The sequence below is a fragment of the Mytilus edulis genome, chromosome 8 (assembly GCF_963676685.1).
Source record: "Mytilus edulis chromosome 8, xbMytEdul2.2, whole genome shotgun sequence".
NCBI lineage: Eukaryota > Metazoa > Mollusca > Bivalvia > Mytilida > Mytilidae > Mytilus > Mytilus edulis.
Genome location: NC_092351.1, coordinates 20,053,868 through 20,063,249, shown reverse-complemented (window position 1 = coordinate 20,063,249; position 9,382 = coordinate 20,053,868). Strand labels below are relative to the sequence as shown.

Here is a 9,382-nt window from a genome sequence, read left to right as displayed (position 1 = left end):
ATGTACAAGGCAACACAACCAGTTTGAATATTGTAAATAAAGGTTATCTTTAATATTGTCCGGTTTTGAGAAAGTTAAAATAACTTATTGTATATTCATTGAAATTGAAATTACAAAATCACAGGAACAATATCCATGATAGAATTTGAAATCATAAAGGTAAGTACCACCACACCACCTCTTTGCACAAATATACTGATACTTTTTTTTTTTTACAGTAGTCAATTTAAATGGCCCACTCATTTGACAACATGGCCCATTAATTTTTTAAATGGCCCATTGAATTTATTTTTGGGGGGCCCTGGGCCCATAGTGAAAAAATCCTTCCAGATCACTGGACCTCTGGCATATAATATTAGATAAAAAGACCAAAACTTAAAAACTTAACTTTGACCACTGAACCATGAAAATGAGGTCAAGGGCAGATGTCGCTAGACATGTACACCTTACAATCATTCCATACAACAAATATAGTAGACCTATTGCATAAAGTATGAGAAAAACAGACCAAAACACAAAAACTTAACTATAACCACTGAACCATGAAAATGAGGTCACGGTCAGATGACACCTGCCAGTTGGACATGTACACCTTCCAGTCCTTCCATACACCAAATATACTAGCCCTATTGCTTATAGTATCTGAGATATGGACTTGACCACCAAAACTTAACCTTGTTCACTGATCCATGAAATGAGGTTGAGGTCAAGTGAAAACTGTCTGACGGGCATGAGGACCTTGAAAGGTACGCACATACCAAATATAGTTATCCTATTTCTTATAATAAGAGAGAATTCAACATTATAAAAATTCTGAACTTTTTTTCAAGTGGTCACTGAACCATGAAAATGAGGTCAAGGACATTGGACATGTGACTGACGGAAACTTCGTAACATGAGGCATCTATATACAAAGTATGAAGCATCCAGGTCTTTCACCTTCTAAAATATAAAGCTTTTAAGAAGTTAGCTAACACCGCCGCCGTAGCCGCCGCCGCATCACTATCCCTATGTCGAGCTTTCTGCAACAAAAGTTGCAGGCTCGACAAAAATTCCATGCATTGAAACTTATTATACTTTACGTTAAAATGTCATATTTTGATTGGCTTATACTAGTGTGTTAATTTACTCTATCACATGGCTGAGCGGGTGACAATTTTTTTTTAATGTTACACTCTCGTCCACATCAATCAAAAATCGATAATTTAAAAGACAATGCATTGAATTTACAATGCTTTTAAAAGTTCTACGTTTTGGCTCGGATTTTTATTATTTGACTTTCAAAATAAAAAATTAAACATCTTGCTTTCGTTGTTTTTTCTAATACCTGTAACGTTTTTATGTACATGACGTCATAGAAAACACATTTAAAATAAAATTATTCTGTAAAGACGATAATGATAGGACATTCAGTATAATAAATTAATAACACATATCTGAGAGGGTGATAGAGCAGATTGGTACCCCTCGAAAAAGCTTGGCCGCGGCTGACAATGTTTTCTCGGGGTTAACAATCTGCTCTATCACCCTCTCAGCTATGTGTTATTTATATAATGGAGCATAGTTACTACTCAGGTCTTTTGAATTGTTGCCAATGTCTTTTTTAATGTCTCTCATATGATTTTGATACATGAAATTTTTCCAAAGATGATGAGTTTGTGTAGAATACTTAAAAATCAAGGGAAAAGTGGGAAACTTGTTGATATATTTCTAATTGAAATACCTTAGCATCCTTAGTTTTCCTAGTGCCTGAAGGTCTACGTTTAGGTAAGTTACGTTTAACTGATATCCTGTGTCGAGCAGCATCATTACTCAGTGTTGACGTCTCCTTCCCTATGGCTGACAAATCTAAATCCATTTCTACAGTATCTACAATAAAAATGTTTGTATTATAGAAAATCATAAAGAGATAAATTTCACTACATTTTAACTTTTAAGTATAAGTCATTCATGACACTTAGATTGTCCTGTATTTTAAGACGTAAGCTGCTACTTGCTCTATGACAGGTTAGACTTATTCGGTTTCTACAGGAACTTTTGTATCAATTTAAAAGCATTCTAAAATAATTTTCTTAAGAAACTTAAATAAAAGAAACACCAGAAAGAATTGCCCATTTAGATATTGAAATTGGAAATGAACAAAAGAATATACAATAAATATAGTAACTTACATCTCCCAGAATAAAATCAATGTCATCAGTTACGTTTACTTTTTAACACAGATGATCAGCTGGTGTTTCACAATATACTTTTATATATGTAACAAATATTTCTGACTACAGAACTTGTAACATGTGTGTACAAATCCTATGTTATTGTTGGGAATGTCAATTTGTCTCATACTAAATATTTATATCCAGTTTTTGCAGGTGACAGTGACATTGTTTTCATACAAATAATGAAAGTTTTAATAGTCTCTAGTCTCTTTATTTATTTTAACAATAAGATGTTTTTCAGCTGCTGTAATAAGTTTTTCACCTGATATTTTGTAACTATTAATAAAGCAGGTGTACCTATCAGGTAACTAATCAAGAGAATTAGTACATAATTATTTCATGTAATAATAATGTCACAGTTATAGATTTTGTATGATATTACACATTTATGTTTTTCTGAATCAGTATCAACTTACCATAAAACACATTTTTATTGCAGTGAAAATAAAAAATAAAAACTAGAACTTTCATCAGTTATCCTGCATTTTCAATTGATGATAAAATGATGCACTTCAAGAATCAAAATTTACTCAAATTGCAAGGTTATTTTCCAGAAATTGGTCACAACACAAAATTTGAGTACAAAACCATAAGTTTCCATTTCATTCTATCCAGTGAAATATTGGCAGTACATAACTAGTTATTGACAATGCTTTCTAATTGACTGCTACCAATATAACAGGTTGGATTGATTGATGGATTGATTGGTGGTGTTTTTATGCCACTTTTCGGCTAATTCTTGGCCGCCAATTTGGTGGAAGATGTGGGAGTACCCAGAGAAAATCACTGACCATCTATAGGAAAATTGACAACACTAATCAATTATCAAGATTGGAGTCAAGTGCACTCACATGAGCAGGGTTTGAACTCGAAACCTCAGTGATGACTGGCTAGTGATTAGAGTAGTAGAACTACTTACACCACTTGGCCACCGAAGTCCCTATAACGGGTTGTAGAAAGGTTCTCTTGTATATTTGACTTTGTTAATAAAACTTAAAATAAAGTTTTTTGATGAAGACTAATATTGTTGGTTTTCTTTTGTTGGTTGATATAGTCTTACATTTGATTTTGTTTGTTTTTATGGACTGGAATTGCCTTTTGAATATACCTTTGGATTTATGTACCTTTTAAGACTTTATTTTCCCATTAGACCGCACGTTTCGAATCTAATGTAATACAGCTTTGGGTATTATTTTCAAAAATTGTACCATAAAATAGAAATTCTAATAAATGGATATTACACCAAGATCTAAGATATTTCCATTTGGGTAAAGAAACTATGAAATTACTCCTATTACTAATTCTGAATAGCAAATTCCTCTACATATGGAATTAATGAGAGCTGCTCTTCAACGAATATCAATTGTAATGTTAAATATATATCTACCTTTTAAACTTGTATTAAATACATATAAAACACTATATATGTAATATACCTGGAAGACTTTGTGTAGAGGATTTTCGTTCTGATACTGAGGCTACTGATTTCCTCCAATCTGTTGTAAATGGATCATCCTAAAAAAAACCAACAAAGAGCTAAATGGTAATGTTCTCCAAAAAACTGTCAAATTCTATGCATATAAGTGTTCTGCCTAGAATTTGTTGAAGGATGTGAAATTGACTGAAAACACAGTTGTCCTGCATTTTGAATTCATAACAGTCAAGCAACAAACACAAATTCTGAAGCCCTTTGATTAAATAAATAACAGGAAATCAGTCCCATAACCTTTGGCATTTCAATTGATCACATGACCTCAACAGTTTCCAAGTGGAGACTTACTACATAAAGTAGAATAGCAGTAACACTTTACTGTTTCCTAGGGTTGTTATTTACCGTGCATGACATTTGATGTTGTCCTGTGTAATAATTTAAAAGTTAGTTTATTCTATCGGTACATAATCAGCGGGATTTAATAATAATTTAAAACCATCATAATCATACCAAGAAATATGAAATTTGATGTATGTTTGGACTTTTCATGAATTTTCCTTTGTGATCATCATTGAAAAGTAATATGCACTACATTGGCCCTTTAATAAGTTAGATACAGAATTTTGATTTGATCAAAATTAAAGAGTGTATGTGTGTTAATATGGCATTAAATTAAAATACATCTGTCTGTGCATTTTATGTCTATTAAATACATAAATCCGTGAAATTGAACTGTAAAATGTTATTATGTACAGAAATTATGTAATTTTTAGAATCTGTGATGTATAAAATTTTTTGTTTTTTAGGTTAAAAACAACTGTTTTTGAAATGCAAAAACCTTTAGATTATCTTAAAGATTACATAATTTCTTAAAATAATTGATTCGTATATATTTATAATGGAGTCTGTATCTTTATCCGTTCTCCCACACTTTGAATATCAGATAAAACTTATGGCAGCCAATGTTTCAGTGTTTTCTGTAATTTGACTTAACTTCATTCAGCTGTTTATCAAATGGAAACCATATTTTGGTGGTTCTTTTGATCTTACAGGTGTGATTTTATATGAATTGAGAAAAAGTTGTACTGTTGTCAATATTTGATTCCATGGTTTTGGCAAATTCTGAATACAAATTTATCTCATACCAAGAAAATCCAAGAAAATTATAACCACACAAACAGTACTGAATCCAATGTACAAATCAGTTCAATAAATGTGATTGCCTTGCTCTTAAAACAAATGCAAGAATTAATAAACTAGTATGAAGTATCTTAAAGATTGTGACCTTGACAGAATTTTTTCAAATTTGTGACCTTGACATAACTTTTTTTTAAAATTTGAAACTTTGTGACCTTGATAGAACTTTTTTTTTAAATGAAACTATCTTTGAATAGATTATACCTCTTCAACTTCTGATGTGTCTATACTTATATCACTTCCTCTGTTTGGTGATTTCAAGGGCTGCAATAAAAACAAAACCTGATATTACAATGTTATTCTTTTTTGAATATCATAAATCTAAATACTTTAATGACAGTATTTCAATTTGCACAGTGTTAAAATTGATTAATATACTGTTTATTAACTATGTACTGATCTCAATATAAAATATATATCTTATCTTCTATAGAAAATAGGAAATCAAAGAGGAACTTAAACTGACATGCAATACAAAATTTTACATGAAAATGTATATACAAAGATTTTAGCACTTTTTGAAACTACAACTAATAAGTTTGAGGCTCTTAGTGGAATAGAAATAGGAGGAGTTGATTACATACTTAAGAGGCAATAACTAGTGTCACCATTTTAATTCTTGTGCGTACCAAGATAGTCAGTCAAATGAGGCAACAACTATTGTTACATGTAAATTGTTTTCTTTTAAAAAGAAAATTACTAGGCTGTTACAGATTGAAATTCATATAGGTCTTTCAAAAGGTATACTTATAGTAATTTAACTACTACATAATTATAGAGTCTTACCAATTGCTGAGGCAGAAAGAATGGGTACTTTTAAATATATATATCAGATAAATAACACTGGCCACACTTGATCACACTTGCCCTTTGGTACTGATAAACAATTTACCTGTATTTAATATTTCAATTCTAAAAAGACAAATCAACAAGATTACAGGTCATCAAAACATTGTGAATTGAGACCTTTTAATTTTATCTATTTATTTAACCTGATTTAATCTCTAATTTGTCATTTAAGATCACTTAAAGTTTGTCAATCTAACGTTTTATGTTCCGGAATACAATTAAAACGTAAAGATACCATCAGTGGTCTATGTGGGGTATGTTATGGTAAAAAGTAAAACTTTACTTCAGATGTCCTTGCTAAAATAATTCAGTAGTAAAGATTTAGGTAAAAGTGTTCATTATGTTTATCTAAATGATACACAGAGAATCAGGTAAAGAGTCAACAATCTCAGCACTTTGGTATTCTGTTGATATGTACTTAAAGACAACACATATCTTGTAAACTTTCAGTTTTATTTTCTGATTACAATACCCTACCTCCCCGACAAAAAAAAACTAAAACACTTTCCTACTGTTATTTTGCAATAGATTTTTACAGATTTTTCAAAGTCATACCTTCTGTGAAAAATTGGTACTAACTATTCCATGTTAAACAGGATAAATAAGGAATGTTGAACTTTTAATTATAGGGTTTTTATTATTGTAGTCTAACAAGTGTTATGACCCAACCTGTACCAGCCGTACAGAGTGCTAAACCACTGACATATATGTATCTATAACCACAAAATGATTAATTTGTAGTTTTGTACTAATCCGAAAGCAATAAAGTGAACAGCTTGTATATTTATATATGTAGCGGACTAAAATGACTTTTCAACAAAATATGAACTCCTTTAATGATCCTTTATGCTTCCTTTAGAACATAGCACTATCATCAGCTTGCACATGCTCATACACAAGAGTTCATAGAATATGAACTTATGTGAAATTCAGTTCAAATAACTATGGTAAATGCCTTTTAAATTGGGGAAAGGTTCGGCTTTATTAGATAATGTAATATGTACAATTCAGAGAAGAATCTGGACTACTTAGCGAACAGAAATAATACTTTGTCATATATTTTGATCAAATTCATTGAAAGTGACTTCCCTACCCATACTATATTTTCACAAATATTGCACCCTGAGATTTTCATAAAATCACAAGCTTAACAGATTCTAAATCTTTTTCTTAATAATAAACTATAATATTTATACAATCTCAGTAGATATTTGTCTTAATTAAGGTTGTATTGTTGAGCAATCTATAACATATAATAACTTGATATAACATTACAAAGACAGATTATGTAAGTCAAGTTAAATTAGAGTTTTTCAATACAGCTGAAACCTGTAGAGACAGGGCCTGAGCTTGGTTGTTTTATCTAATAATTTATTGTTTATAGTATGATTTTTTTTTTGATCTGTCATTACAAGAAATATTATTTGATCAATAACTGTTTTATGTCACTTTTTTTTTTAAAGATGTTAATACCTGAGGTTGAATGTCAACTTAATTTGGGACATTTATTATTACTAAAAAAATATATTTATGGAGTACTTGTCGATAAGTCAGATGATGCCCGATGATGCCCCGACTTGCATATAACTAAACTTTATAAAAGGACATAATTCAAGAACAGTACAAGTAACAACACCAAAACTCAAACTTGTTTCCAAATCCCATATTTGAATTTAATTTTACATTGTTATACTTTATTCTTGTAATTTTTCATTAATATATACAGTTAAAACTAAATTCAAACTTGATCTGTGTTTTGTGGTAACAAGCCTTGTGTATAAGTTTCTTAACATTTGCTTGAGGCAAACTAACATAAGAGAACGAAAACTATTTTAGGGAAGTAAGTAGGTACATACAGTTGGACAAGGGTAACACTTAATGCCCCCTCCACTTCGTATGTAGCAGAAAAAAAATAACAACAAGACTGTCTTTTAAAAAAAAGAGAAAATTGCTTGTTGCAAATCATCCCAAAATGGCTCAATAAAATGAGTTATATTTATACTTGTAGACAGTCCCCTTCAGTTGGAACATTATATTCTCACAAAGACAAATATTTAGAAAGACATCCATTTATAAAACGAAGCTTTCTATAGCTTCATAGCATGTTGAGATGGGAATAATACTCATTTTACTCGTAACTGTACTTACTTTTATACACTGAATGCAAATTTTTCTGCTAAAATGAAGGTCACAGTTTAAATTACTTATGTATCAAATACAACCAAATTTTATGAGCCAGAATTGAATACAATATTTTATGAAGAATTTAAAATATTTATGTTTAAATCAGAAAACCAAATATTATACTTGGATCTAAATCTGATGGTCTTTTTATAAAGAGATCTTTCTGACTTGTACTTAATGTATATTTCTCATTTAAGAAAACCAATATTATTAACCTTTTAAGTAATTATGTAAACATCATTCAATGATTTTACAATTTTCAAATACAGAGAAAACAACAAAAAATCAAATCACTTTTTTAAACTTAAAATTGATCGTTTAGAACTTTATACTTACATTTAAAAAAACATAATTGGTAGTTATCAATCATTAACTACATATCAAATTATCAACACTTACATTTTTAACGTTTTTGTCCAGCTTAGTCCAAATATTTCAATGAAATTAGCTAGTCACATGTCTGAGTATATAAAATAGGTATAATAAGATAAACAAATTATTTACCTGTAAACACAGGTGTGCTACCCTGATTGCCTAGGTCATTGTCACATGGTCCAGCAGGAGTACCTGGCACAGAGACCGATCATTAAACTACATGTATCGATTTAAAAGGATGAATGGTCAGCTGTCCACTGAAGATAAATTACTATCTCTACACTGTAGTAAATGACATGTATTTAATACCATATATGGAATAACAACGTCACATTTAAATTGAATCCTACCAACCGTTACATATCCAAAAGACTAAAACAGGCTTTGAAATAAGAATGTGTCCATAGTACACGGATGCCCCAATCACACTATCACTTTTTATGTTTAGTGGACCATGAAATTGGGGTCAAAACTCTAATTTGGCATTAAAATGAGAAAGATCATTTCATAAGGAACATGTGTACTAATTTCAAGATGATAGGACTTTCAACTTCATCAAAAACTACCTTGAACCAAAAACTATAACATATCATTACAATTGAGAATGGAGCCTACAAAGGAGCCTAATGTGTCCAACAAGAATTGTAGGCTTAAGAGCACTTACAATAAAATAATTTATTTAACTTATGTTTCAAAGGGGCATAACTTGCACAACACCTGGTAAATCCTCACCACCATATAAGTGGACAATAATTAGTGCTACAGATGTATAGGATGTCTGTCTATTTATTTCAACATCTTATTTATAGTTTTTTTTTTAATTTTCCATTCAAAATGCATATGAATTTCTACACCAGCATGCAGAGCATACTGCTTAGATACTCTAAACAATTGACAAGTCATTTTATCCAAGAGGCTTGTTTAAATCTTGGTTACAGTTTTGAAATTTTGTAAAATAATGCACCCCCTCCCCCCAAAAAAAATGTTAATCATCAAAAGAAATCTCTAGTTTGCAAAGCCCTCCAGATTAGTAAGTAACTTTTCCCTTTCTGTATCAAACTATTTTCTTTTACAATACTTTTGTTTACAACTCTTTGCTAAACAGTACAGATTAAATATGTGTACATTT

At 30.5% G+C, this 9,382-nt stretch overlaps 1 pseudogene; it reads right to left on the bottom strand.

Annotated features, from left to right (window-relative positions):
• The window catches only part of LOC139485036 (nucleolar protein dao-5-like), a 46,050-nt pseudogene that overhangs the window by 10,216 nt on the left and 26,452 nt on the right, over positions 1-9,382 (bottom strand).